The sequence below is a fragment of the Cryptomeria japonica genome, chromosome 10 (genome assembly GCF_030272615.1).
Source record: "Cryptomeria japonica chromosome 10, Sugi_1.0, whole genome shotgun sequence".
NCBI classification, from domain to species: Eukaryota; Viridiplantae; Streptophyta; class Pinopsida; order Cupressales; family Cupressaceae; genus Cryptomeria; species Cryptomeria japonica.
The window spans coordinates 64,478,323-64,493,210 of NC_081414.1; positions in this window are offsets into that span (position 1 = coordinate 64,478,323).

Here is a 14,888-nt window from a genome sequence, read left to right on the forward strand (position 1 = left end):
TAGAGTAACTTTCTTGACTTATTGGATGACTTAGGATAGGAAACACAATCCCTCCTATTTAGAGATGGATGGTGATGAACGTGGCTTGATTAGGTTGATTGGGACATGATGTAGGGTATGTGATGGTGATTATTGAGATGGGGAGGGTTGGGGGGGTTCGATGTTAGATAGAAGAAATGGAGGACCTATTACATTCCTATGGAAGAAGAGGAAAATAGAGTATCCATTATTATGACTATGTATGCATGATATGCAGCTATTATGAATGTATGGATGGATGGAATGCAATGAAATGCAATATATACAGATGAGATGCAATGACGATCCATGGTACTTTATTTTTCATCATTGAGCTTTAAAATGTTGTAAGAAAATACAAGCAAATTGACATAAAGATTCAAGATGACCAGAGTATTTCTTACATGGATTTTGATATAGCAAGTTAATACAAGCAACTTGATATAATGGATCAAGTTGACCTGAGTATTGCTTGCGGAACAGACAAGGATTATCTCCTTTCGTGCATGACTTGGATCGTCCTCCTTGATCTTAGGTTGATCAGATCCTGAGACAAGTGCATACCGTAATAAGAGATAAAACCTTTATCCAGTTTGGATGAGGTAGGAGGAACCAAAGAAAAAGCATTGTACCTGCAAACAAACAGTATATACATAAAGAATAAAGAATAAGGATCCTTGGTAATGGTTCATGCCCATATGGTCGAGGTATACGCTGTAGTCAGCAAGCCATAGTGATCTATGACTGCATTTTGCATAAGATCACGTAGCTTGGTGAACTTCCCACGTAGACACCATTAGTACATGCCCCAGAACTTCATCGGAAATAATGCGCAAACGATACAAAACAATGCTGAAAGATCCCGATACAGATAAACAAATGATTGTACTCATAAATCAACCAAGTATTTGATAGCTTAACATAATTTTCTTGTCAAAGAAAATGTCATCTTGTCTTTGTTTTGATAAGGAAGGATGCATCCTTGTTTAAGACAGTTTGGATTGTTGATGTTGATTGTGTTGGTCGAGTGATAAGTGGTCATTTGTGTGAGTATTTTGTATCTGATCGGATGAATATGTACAAGGTGTTGTCATGTTTTTTTTGGGTGATTTTCGATGGTTTTTTGATGTTTTTGGATTTTGTGTAATAGTTTTTGAATGTTTGTGGATTTTGTGAGTCATTTTTGAATGTTTTTGTATTTTGCGAGACATTTTTGAATGTTTTTGTATTTTGCGAGACATTTTTGAATGTTTTTGCCAATGAATCACCAGTAATGTAGAATCCACTTCCATCATCTAGATTGTAAGGGCATTGCCCCCAAGTTGGACATGATTTATGAAAAAGCGGGATGCTAGACGCATGAAGTACTTTCTTGGATGACAGATCAAATAACAAGCCATGGTTAGATGGATGGATGTGTGTATGTATGAATGTGATCGCAACGAGCCTGAAAGATACTAGAGCCATTGCCTTTACGAGTGGCGCCTATTTGCCAGGTTTTCACCATCGCACTTACCCAAGGTGCCACCGGAGTGGTTGTTCACCGTTTGGATGCATGATTTTTCTTTACTTTTTTTTTTTGTTTTGAATGGTTTTGTATTTTCTTTAGGACATTTTCTGAATGTTTTTGATATTTTCTGATATGTATACCTTAGGTATAAAACCGTTTGAGGTGCATGCTATTGATTGGATCTGCGAGCGGTTCTCCGTCTGATGTAGCCAACTGATATGCCCCGGACCCGAATACAGCAGTGACAACATATGGGCCCAACCAGTTTGATTCAAACTTGCCTTGATGTTCTCTGTTTGGTTGGTTGCGAGGATTTTCTCGAAGAACAAGATCACCTACCTCAAATGTACGAGATCTAACTCGGTGATTGTAGCTTCTACTCATGCGCTGCTGATAGGCTTTGAGGTGATTGTATGCAGCTTGTCGCTTCTCATCTAGTAACTCTAAGTCCTGAAGATGAGATACTCTGTATGCTTCATCATCGATGAGATTGTGCAATGAAACTCGTAAGGATGGTATCTCGACCTCAATAGGTAAGATAGCTTCAGCACCATAGACCAATGAATAAGGAGTTGCACCTGTAGGGGTCCGAATGCTAGTTCGATATGCCCATAGCGCTGGATTCAATTGAACATGCCAATCACGGCCGGCATCATTGACTGTCTTCTTTAGGATCCTCAATATGTTTTTATTGGATGCTTCGGCCTGACCATTGCCTTGTGGGTAATAGGGAGTGGAAAAGCGGTGTTGGATATGAAATTTCTCACAAAGCTCACGGACATCCTGATTTTTGAAAGGAAGACCGTTATCTGTGACAATGGACATGGGCACACCATACCGGCAGATGATGTAATTGAGGATGAATGAGGCGATCTGCTTGCCGGTGACTTGGGTAAGTGGAACAGCTTCGATCCACTTGGTGAAATATTCGGTGGCGATAATAATGAATTTATGGCCATTGGATGAAGATGGATGGATTTTACCCACAAGATCAAGACCCCATTGACAAAAAGGCCATGGTGTTGTGATTGGTTGCAGTTCCTGGGCCGGTGCATGTATCAGGTCGCCATGAACTTGACATTTCTTGCATTTTTTGACAAAGTAGTAGGAATCCTTTTCCATAGATGGCCAATAATATCCAGCTCGCAGGAGTTTCTTGGCGAGTGATGGACCACTTGAATGAGTCCCGCAAATTCCTTCATGTACCTCTTCCAAAGCCTTTGTTATCTCACCTTGTTCCAGACATCGAAGGAGAGTACCATCAAGACCGCGTCGGTATAGGGTTTCGGCAATAATGGTATATCGAGCAGTTTGGCGAATGAAGGTTTTACGTTGGTTATTTGATTGGTTGGGAGGAAGGGTGTGATCGCGGAGATAGGTGTAGAACTCACCGTACCATGGGGATTCAGAACCAACAAGGCAACATATCATTTCAGATTCGGGGATATCATAAGTCGGGATCCAAAGTTGTTCTACCAAGAACTCGTAGCGTGTTGAATTATGTGGAAGATCTAGTAGAGATGCGATGGTAGCCATAGCGTCAGCAGCTCGATTCTGATCTCTTGGTATCTGCTCGAAAGTGATAGTAGTAAATGATGTCTTTAGATTGTCCACCATTTGCTTGTATGGCATGAGTTTATCATCTTTGGTCTGATACTCATCTGTTGCTTGTCGAATGACTAGTTGGGAATCGCCATATACTTGCAGTTCTTTTAATTTCCATTGTATGGCTAATCTGAGTCCTGTGATCAAGGCCTCATACTCTGCTATGTTGTTTGTGCATGGAAATGTGAGCCTGTAAGACTTCGGGATGCTATCACCTTGAGGTGTGATAAACAGAATGCCTGCCCCCGAGCCGTGCCTAGTGTATGAACCATCAAAGTATAATTTCCATGACTGTGCTTCTGTAATCATGAATATCTCTTCATCTGGAAAATTGGAAATGAGAGGATGATCACCTATGAGAGGTGCATCAGCCAACTGATCTGCAATAACTTGACCTTTGATAGCTTTACGGTCCACATACTCAATGTCAAATTCACTTAGAATCATTACCCATTTGGCCAAGCGACCTGTCAATGCTGCTTTGCTGAGTAAATACTTGAGTGGATCAATCTTTGCAATGAGTTGTACCTTGTGTGTTAATAGATAGTGCCGCAATTTAGTGGCTGCCAGGATTACTGCTAGGCAAGCTCGCTCAATAGGTGTGTAATTGAGTTCATAGCCAACCAGTGTACGAGAGATGTAGTATACAGCACACTCTTTGCCTTCTGCATTATGTTGTGCCAGTAATACACCTAATGCTGTACTTGTCGCTGAGATATAAAGTAACAACGGTCTACTTGGATCTGGTGGCATCAACAATGGTGGATTCATGAGATAGTCTTTAAGCGCCTGAAATGCTTGCTGGCATCGGGCATCCCACTGAAAGCGGATGTTCTTGTGTAGCAGGTGTGTGAAGGGGTGACACTTATCAGCCAATTGTGCAATGAATCTGCGGATGGATTGAAGCCGTCCTTGTAGTGTCCTTAGCTGACTGATATTCCTTGGAGGTGGCATGTCCATGATTGCCTTAACCTTTGCTGGATCGACCTCAATACCTTTGCTTGAGACAATGTATCCTAGAAGCTTCCCGGAGGTCACTCCGAAGACACATTTCTTTGGGTTGAGTCGAACATGGTATTGTTCCAGTCTATCAAAGATTTTATCTAAGATGTGAAGATGTCCTTCTCTAGTAAGTGATTTTGCTAGTAAATCATCCACATAATCTTCCATCATAGTATGCATCATGTCATGGAAGATGGTGGTCATTGCTCTTTGATAGGTCGCTCCTGCATTCTTTAGACCAAAAGGCATTACATTCCAGCAGTATGTGCCCCATGGACATGTGAAGGCTGTCTTATGTTGGTCCTCTGGTGCGATCTTTATTTGATTGTATCCTGAAAAGCCATCCATGAGTGAAAGCATGGCATGTCCTGCTGTCAAATCTACTATGATGTCAATATTTGGTAGAGGGAAGTCATCCTTAGGACATGCTTTATTTAGATCTCTGAAGTCTGTACAAATGCGGATGCCCCCTTTTGGTTTGCCAACTGGTACAATGTTGGAGATCCATTCTGCATAATCAATTGGTCTAATGAAACCAACATCCAGGAGTTTCTTGAGTTGTATTTTGACTAGCACGGCAATCTGAGGATGCATCTTACGAAGCTTCTGCTTGACAGGTTTGGCTCCTTTTGCTACTGTGAGATGATGCATGACTAAATCAGGATCAAGCCCAGGCATGTCTGCATATGACCATGCAAAGTTGATCTGACGCTGTTGGAAGAACTCTATAAATTGAGGTTGTTCCTCTGGAGTGAGAAGAGATGCCAGATGTATGATATGAGGATTTTCAGGAGTCCCCACATTGTATTCTTTGGTCTCCTCAATGAGGATCGTTGATCGTTCCTGTTGTGTATTAGCAGGGAGAATGTCAAACCCTTCATCCTCGGGCGCCTCAGAGAGGTTTTCACCGTTGGATACGCTCTTTCTTTTTACTTTTGTTGGATCAAACAGTGCCACAGTGTGGTTTTCACTAGAAGATCCATGTTTTAATGTTATATTTTTGCAGCTGAAAGGTTTGGCGTCCGCCCCAAAGTATGCTGCGCTATTAAGTTCAATGGCGAATCCAGCTTTGTGATCCCCGCTTGGTAGATTATCCCGTAATTCCAAAAAGTCAATGATAGCCTCATCATTCTGGAAGAGGTCAAGACATGGGGGATTTGGTTGGTTCCATTCAATGAGTTCAGGGTGGATAATGGGCATTACTTCATCGATTAAGTTAAGTGCGGGAGATGTATCAGTGAGGGTTAAGACGGTGTGGTGAAGGTCGTTGATGGTACTCTCCCTGTCAGAATCAGGCGTAGGATGAGACGTAGGGTCTGTGGAAGATGTTTCCAGCTCAGGTACCCAAGTGGTCTTTATCTGTGCTTCTCCGTAAACAGGGATGTCTTTGCGGGGTGGAGGTGGTGATGTGTCTTCCTCATCTGAAGTGTTAAGTTGCACTGAATCGAATTCCCACTCATGTGAGTCGGTCTCTGAATCACTCTCCAGCATCCGATTGCTATACCATACTGGGATGTCTTTGGAGTTAAACACGGCAGGTGTGATTGGTTTATGTATCCTTGTAGTGATCGGTGTTGCAGGAATTGTGATGGGGTTTAATGGATTTGTCAGTGGAAGTATCGGTAATGGTGACTCAGTGGCTTCTGCTGGAATTACTGGTGCCATAGATGTTGCTGCGGGTTCCAATATAGTTGCTGCTACAAATGGTGTTGCTGATAGGATTACTGGTTCGTTTGATGGGATGAGTGACATTGGTGATGGTGGAGTTGTGAGCCTTGAGGGGGCAGTGGGGATAGTGCTTGATGGTGCTTTGATTATGAAAGGTATCCTCTTTGCAATAGGTGGGCAAAATGGTTTGCTGGGTTTTCCTTTGAATCTGAGTTTAGGAAGGATCTCTTTTTCAAAGCCAAGGCCTGTATTACCTTTGGGTTTGAATTCTGGTAGTAGAGGTTCGTGTCGTCCTTGTTTGCAGTATCCCAAAGCACTCTAACCATCATATCCCATTCTTTGCATAATGAGGAGGCCTTTGCCATATTGTTCCGTAGGAAGTGTTTCTTGCGGTTTGTCAGTGGTGATGGGATCTTTATAGATCCAGTCCGCTAGGTCCTCATCTTGTGTTTCTTCCTCTTGACTCTTTCCAAGGATGAAAGGCGTTAAGGCACATGCTGGCGTGATTAGTCGTTGCTGGAGTAACTGCTGTGGTTTACCATGTGTTCTAGGAGAAGTGGGCATTTGTCCCACACAAAAGAGTTGACTTAAGTTATATTCCCCGGGACCTTCCTCTGCGACTTTCATCTTAAGCTTTTCTTGCTTGGGTATAGGGGTGTTCGAACTGGCAAGAGAGGTGGGATTTACATATGATGTGGAGGAAATGGCTTCCCTATTATTAGGAACAGTAATCTCTGGTTGATGGCTGATATTATGGCAAAATGCAAAGGGATTTGCATCACCCAGGATTGTGATCTCTGCACCATTATGTGGGAACTTGATACATTGATGGTAGGTAGATGGAACGGCTTGCATGGCATGTATCCAAGGTCTTCCTAATAATAGATTATATGGCAGAGGAAGGTCCAGGACCTGACAAATTATGTGTTTTACCACAGGGCCCACTCGGATTGGTAGCACCACCGCTCCTTTGGATGAATGCTCTGCATCATCATAGGCCTTGATGGTGATCTTCTTGCGAGGATCCACTGATTCTATTGCATATCCCAATGCTGTGACCAACTGTAGTGTACAAATGTTTAGGCCTGCTCCATTATCTATCAAGACTTGCTTGATCCTGTGTTGGTTGACAAAGCCTTCAATGTGGAGTGAGGCGTTATGAGGTTGCTGGAACGAAGAGTTGTCACTTTCGGAAAAAGTGAGACAAGGTGATGACTTTAGATTTCCAACCATGGCTTGAAATTGGTCTGTGTTCAGGTTTGCAGGGACTGACGCCTCTTGGAGTGCTTGATCCAAGATTGTTTTATGAGATGGCGATAGGCGTAATAGTTCTAAAATGGATATGAGTGCAGGCGTTTTGTCTAATTGTTCCACAAGATTGTACTGCTTTGGATTGGAGGTGGTGCCTTGTGGAGCTGCCTTAATGGTGACCTTGCCACGACGTGTAACAACATTGCAATTTGAGGTGGGATTTTTGAAGGTTATGGTTGCAATTTGTTCACTGGCATCATACAGGTGATTTACAGTGTAGTTATACGCAGCCTGCGTATAATCAATGGTATCAGTGCCTCGCCGGGAAGTGGAAGGACCCCTTTGATCTTGTGATGGAAGTGGATTCTTAAACATTAAATGATCATTATTTGTCATTTTTGGATCATGTCCTTCAATCTCAATTTCTCCTCGATCAATAAGATCTTGAATGAGATCTTTCAATCGATGACAATTACTTGTCTTGTGTCCTCGTCCTTGATGGAACTCACAATGTTCAGTATCTCTCCACCATGCTGGTTTGACCTGAGGCTCATAGTTGGATAGCTTAGGTAGAGTGATCAAATTCTGAGAAAGGAGTTGTCGCAACACTGTTTCAATGGGTTCCCCTAAGGGAGTGTATGTACGTTTTTGTTTTTGTGGACGAGGTCTTGGTTCATCCTGAGATGTGATGCGACCTTGATTATGAGGAACATTTGTGTTATTTTGAGGTGGAGGATTTTGTCCTGCAAACCGAACCACAGGTTGTGCATTTTGGATAGTTCGAGCATCCACAACCCCATCGTTGACGATATTCTTATTCTTGTTCCAGAAGTTTGGTTTGTCACTATTGAAGCGCGGGCGAGGACCATCTTTTGGTTCATTAAAGATTTTGATGAGCCCTTTCTTGATGAGTGCCCTTTCACATTTTATACCTTTGGTGATCATATCGTTAAAGGAGTCTGTGTCTTTGACATCCAGGTGAAATTCCATTTCTTCGTTTAAGTTGGAAATGAAAATTTCCACTAGTTCTCGTTCAGGTAACTGAAGAGAACGTCTGCTAGACATTTGGCGCCATCGTTGCAGGAATACTGAGAATAATTCACCTGGTTTTTGTTTGGTGTTGCATAGATTAGCCATGGTGATGTCGCGTTCAATATTATGAGAGTAATGAGATAGGAACTTCTGGATGAGTTCCTCAAATGTTCTAATGCCACCTGGTAATCGGGAAAACCATGATGTGGTGGTTCCTCCCAAGCTTTGGGGAAAAAGGCGCATTAGGTATGTGTCCTCATAAGCCACTTCAAGACAAGCGGAATGAAATTCTCGGACATGATCGCGGGGATCTCCCTTTCCTCTATATTTTTCGAATTTTGGTGTTTCGAACCCGCGTGGAAAGGGTGGCATATAAAGATTCCTATCAAACGGATAGGGACAGATGTCGTTAAGTGAGAATTGATTGGTCTTAACACCACTATGAAGTTGTTGGGCGAGATTCTCGACTTGTTGCCGCAACATCTCCATTTCATTTGGAGGAGGAGGTGGTGGGTTACCTCGAGGGATGTTATATCTGATGGGATCTCTACGCCTTTCCTCCTCATGGTGACTTTGTCTTTCTGATGCTTGTCTTAATTGGGCAAGATCAAAGTCAGAGGGGAGTTTGGCTCCTTCTTGAGCGAGTCTTAAAAAGTGAGCATCCGCATTGCTCCTTAGTATTTCATCAAATAATCTGTTAAAATGAGGGTTATGTTGAACCCTTTCGATTGTTGACGGAGTAGGAGTACTTGGGTTTTCATCATTTACATTTCCTCCAAGTGCTTCTTGAAATTCATTGAGATTGTCCTCTTCTTCCTCAATTTCTATTTCTCGTTGCCTTGATCGCGATCGGGTTTGAGCCATTTTGTTTGCAAGTTTGTTTTGAAGTTGATTGAAGATGATGATGAGTGGTGATGAAATGAAAGATTGATGATTGGTGATTTGTGTTGTATGTGGATCTCTAGCACTTTAAGGTAGATGTAACCGAAATTCCTTCTTTGATTTGCTTGTTTGTTTGATAAGTTTGGATGTGATAAGGTGCAGAGAAATCTGAGATGTGTTACAGATTTAACTACCTAGCAATGAGAGGATTCACTCATGAACTAGTTTTAACCTGCGTAGATGTGTCTCTTAGGATGAGCTTATCCTAGATGTAGAAACAATCTAAAAAGTGATGTGATGTGTTTTGATTTCAAGCAATATCTAAAAAAGAATCTTGGGACAAGAACCTCTTAATGTTTTGAGAGTTGGGATGGATTGATGATGAAGTGATGATGTATGAGTGAGATGATGGATGTTTTTGTTTTCAACTTCAATAAAAACTCTGTGTCACAAATGGGACAAACTCTACCTCTTCCCTTTCAGGCGTTGGTGGCACTTCTCGAGCTATGTTGTAGGTGATACAGATGTTTGGGAAGAAGTTGGGATTAATCTTTCCTCCTTGATTTTTGTGATAACTCAGAGCTCTATATTGCATAAAAGCTCTGCGGTTCAGTGATTCTGAATCAAACTCGTTTGTTTTACCTTGAAGATAGAGACGCATGCGATGTAGAAAGACTCTATGTGAGACAAAGATTTGTCTATTGAGATAGAAGAATTTCCTCCTTTTGATCAAAGCCTTTGAGCTTAGTGGTCTCCTTTTCAAGGTGATATTCTGATGACACTTCTTCTTTCGCAAGATGTGAAGAATGGTCATAAATTTTTGATTCTTTGTTTGTTTGTACCTTGTTTTTGATGTTTTTGGTTGTGTTGACAGATGTTGGATGAATACTTTGTTTTTGGGATTGATTTTCTGATTTTTCTTTGACAAGAAAACAAAGCAAGCACACAAACACAAGAATGTTGCCTCAAAAGGCACAAATGAGTATGGGTCTAGATCAACCCAATCCTTGGACTTGTTTTTGACCCTTCCTTTAGATTTATTTTAAGGTGTAATTCCAAAGCCTGAAGTCGGCTCAATTTGCACTAGGTCTGTAAAACGAACACACTTCAAACACTCTTTATCCCTAAGGTCAAATGGCCAGTTGTGATAAATTTAGCCCACATCTTGATATTTCTTCGACTTTGGTACTACATACCTTATCAATCCCGCCGTGGCAGGTAAGGATGTGATATACTAAGTCTTGCACGAGCATAACAAATAGATGATCCCTATGATGGGGGAGTCACCACTTTTATCAAGCCACAAGTGACCTTTCAAAAAGCTATGTTTCTACTCAAGGAAATATGTATGGTGAGTATCTTGGGAGCAAAACCATCTATGCTCTTGCACTAAATTATACCTCAAATATCCTCAATCAATAGAATGGGTGGGCTACTACTTAAAGGTGTTTAGTCATGTTCGATGTTTTTGGACATAAGTTCATTCTGCAGTGACTCACTTAAGAGCCTTGTAACTGGTGGTGGGGCCCATTTGTCCTTTCGGCCAGTTACACTGTAGGAACAGCTATACCCAAGGCTACAGCTTTCGCTCACACCTGATTTCTATAGCGGCTCGAAGGATTTACCGCTCAAGGTCGTTCCCAAGAGTGATGTGTCTCTTGGCAGGCCTCTCTTAAAAAGATAAAATTTTGAGTGTTACTAACACTTTTCTCTTGCACCTAGGACCACGAAAGCCAAGGGAGAGGATAGTGTGTGTTAGAAGTAGGACCACTCGACCAACTCTTTGCACAAGTGTGCCAAGCACGAAAAACACTTGTTCTTTTTAATCTGTCATTGCAATGTGATCTAACTATTTGGAGATGTTGCTCCAACAATCATGGTGTTCTTTTTAATTTTCAAAGGCAATTGTTTGAGTAAACTAGAATTTGAAATCCTGGTCAACTTAATGAAAAACACGTTTGCATGAAGTAAAATTGCTTTGAAAATGAGACAAGTTGATTGTGAATTTTATTTGCACCAAAAATGGAAGTGTGGATTGTGAGTTTTATCTTGATGCAAGAAATAAAATTTGCCTTGTTGATTTTAAGCACCAAAACGAAGTTTGTTTCCTAACTTGCAAAAAAAATAAAGTTGTTTTTGTATAAGTTTGTGGTTCTTTTTACCTTTGAACAATGAAATTCTTTTTAAGAGCCCCAAACAAATGTGTGATTCTTTTTTAAAAGCCCAAACTTGAAATGTGAAGTTAATTTTAAACCGAAATAAAAAGTGAATTCATTTTTAAAACCAACTTCAAAAACAAGTTAGTAAAAAAATATAAATCTACTCTTTAATCTAATTTAAATCTGCACAAAAGAGAAAAATAGTTAGTAAAATCCGCCTATTTGGTGGGCTTCTACAAGCCTAAATTTTTATTTTTTTTTTTGGTTTTTTATTTTTTTTGGTTACAAAGTGATTTGTACAACGTTTTGTTACAATAGCGCTAGTCTGCGTTTGAACAGAGGCACTATTTAACACAAACGTATTAAAAGAAAGGGAAAGACAGAGAAGGGAAAAGCACTGAAACAGGGGGAATAGCGCCAAAATAATGCCAAACGCACCAAAACAGTGTCAAAATCGCAACCTGTGTGACATTTTCAACATTCAAACATGTTATTGGTTAAAAAAAAAAAAAAAAAATTGATCTTTTTTGGTGTTTGGATTCACGTCGGGTTCACCAAATGATGCTCTGCAAAAAGGATTAGAAAATCTGTTTGATGGCAACACACACAAGAGCACAAGAAACAAACGTTAGTGTTAGCAACAAAAGATTATCCTAAACAGGCATATCAAGAGAGATATTAAGCATGAAATAGAAAGCATATAAACATAGAATGAAATAGCTAATCAAGATGCTCATAGTTGCTCCTCCCTTGTTCCTCTCCTCTCCAAGTCCCAAATGAGTGTAGCTCTCAGCTTTTAGCACTAGCCATGGATGCCATATGGAGATTCAAGATGGTTGAATATGATAAGCAAATACTATGCAAGAGTAGATAGTGATGCTATGAAAAAGCTCTATGCTAATGCCAGTATAACAACAATACTCTAAATGCTTCCTTTTGCTTGAGGAGAAGGGTTCTATTTATAGAAGAAATGGGGAAATGAAGGGTTAAGATTGAATGGTTTAATCAAGGGCCAAGTTTGAAAGTTGGGGATCCATGTGCACAATTGGCACCAATAAAATGGTGACAAGTGTCAACATAGGATTGGGTTGAGAGAAGAGGTTGGAGGCATTAAAGGCCTGAGAAGACCTCATGGTTATCTAGAAGGTAAGGGTCAAGTCTAAATTAAGATTACCCATTGGATTAAGAGTTAATCCAAGGATAAACCTTTGTGCAAATGTTTAAGAGATAATCATGGTCAAAGCATTAATGGCCTGATGAGACCTTTGGGTTGGGTAGAGGTTGAGTCAAAACAAATGTTTTAACCATGTGGGAGGGTTGAATTAACCATTAATGGTTATTGGAGACTTTGGGGATTAAGTGGTTGAAGGTTGAAAGCTTTCAAAGGTTATCCAAGACTTTGAGGGTTAATTTGTTGAACACACAAAGCATTAATTGTTTTTCAAAGACTTTGGAGTCTTTGAGAAGTGACTCCAATTTGCTTAGGAATGTGACAATATTTAGGGGATGGATTAGGCTAATTAGGAAGGGTTTAGAAGAATCTAGAAGGGGTTTAGGCATACAAGTGGATTTTGTAGGAAAATGCAAGTGGGAGAAATTTTGGTATTTTCAATTAAAATAAAATCATTTATTTCAATTAAATGGTGTAAGTTGAATTTGGATAAATATTTAAATAAATATTAATTTATTTAAATGAGAAAAAGAAGATAAAGCATTTAAAATGCTTGAAGACTTTGAGGGAAACCATTAAAGGCTTGAAGACTTTAAGGAAAACCATTAAAGTCTTTAAGAAGACTATAGAAGGAAGCCATCAAGTTTGAAGACTTTAAAGCCATCAAGTTTGAATACTTTAAGGGAAACCATTAAAGGTTTCAAGTGGGTGAGGATAAATAGGATTTTAAATAAATAATTTATTTAAAATAGTTGTGCAACTTGCTTTTGTAGGAAAATACAAGTGAGTGGAGGATAAAGGTGATTTAAATAAATTATTTATTTAAAATAATTGTGCAACTTGCTTTTGTAGGAAAATACAAGTGGGTGGAGGATAAAGGTGATTTAAATAAATGATTTATTTATTTAAATGTGAGAGGTGGGATTTTGGGGGATTTAAATAAATATTAATTTATTTAAATGTGAGAGGTGGGATTTTGGGGGATTTAAATAAATATTAATTTATTTAAATGTGAGAGAAGATTTAATTAAACAAATATGATTTATTTATTTAATTAATGGTATGAATTTGGTTAAGTGAATTAAATCAAATAAATTGAATAATTTATTTAATTAATAGGAGAAGAGCGTTAAGATGAATTAATTAAATATTAATTTAATTAATTATTAATTGATGGTTAAATAATCAAATAAATACTAAGTATTCATTTAATTAAGTGGACAGATTTATGTGACTACAATAATGATAATATTATAGTGGATAATATTGATGATAGATAGAATAATGCCTGAAAAATGAAGTGGATCCACCCGGGCTTAGGATGACGAATTTTATGTGTTTACAATGTGTGCAAGTGGATAAGTTGTGGTGATTGAGTATTTGTCAACCACATAACTAATTATACTAGTAACTTTAATTCTATATGACTTTTTTTTTTACAACTTGTATTACATAGTAGTTTGAAAAAAGATTACATGAATTCATTTTTTTGATAAAGGAAAGATTCTACCATGGCCAAACAATACTAGTAAATTGCACTATTTATAAAAAATCTTAGATAAATTGTTTCTTTTGACATTTTATGCTATATCAAGAAGAAAGTATGCCTCCTATTGGGTAAGTTATCAAAATAAACTTTATCTACAAAATGATAAAAATTAATGAAAAGAGTGTACGCTTCATCCAAAATGGTGCCACCTCCCCAAGCCACAATTCTCAATTTACCAATCTTAATAACATTCCAAATTGTGTGGAGATTATGGGCAAGCCTCAAATCATCCACTAGCTCGGATAGTGCTCCTACAAAATTTTTGCCTCTAAATTCATCACAACTACTAGTAAATTCTTTTGCGAGAATTGTTAATCCATTATTGCCACTACTTCCAATTAAAGTTTGAATTATGGTTGCTAAAACATTTATGCAACTAGTACCATTTTTGTCATGGATTATGTCACAAGAAACTAGATAGAAAATATGAAGCTCACTCATAATTTACATGAACCCTAATATCAAGAACCACTTAATAGTCAATTTTAATCTTCCTTAATGACCTCCATTATCTCATTCTAGGGAGAATTGAAGATGATTTTCTACTGGTTTTGTTCGATATATCCATAAAAATCCATCTCTCATGAAGAACACACAAGAAGAAGAGTGTCTACATGATCTTAAAAGGCAAGATTTGTAGAGAACGTGTGATAATTTGCTTCTCCATAATGTTACTTGTAGTTGAATTAAATGAAAATAAATTTTATATTAAATAAAATGTAAAAAACAAAGTATAGAACATAGATATATTTTTGCATATCATAAATACAATATGTAAGATACTTTTAATGAAAAATGGCCTTCATCATCAAATGTTCACATTTTTAATTCAAGGAAGATGTTGAACGCCAAGGTTTGTAAGACAAAGATATTTTTGGAAGGAGAGAAAGATTGTAATGGTTGGACATGTGGAGTGAATTAATTCTCTATAATATCATTTATAATTGAATTATGCAAAAATGCTAATGATGATGAAGTGATTCCTTGTCACTCAACTAAATTAAATAAAATTATTAATGATGATGAAGACCATCTTATCAT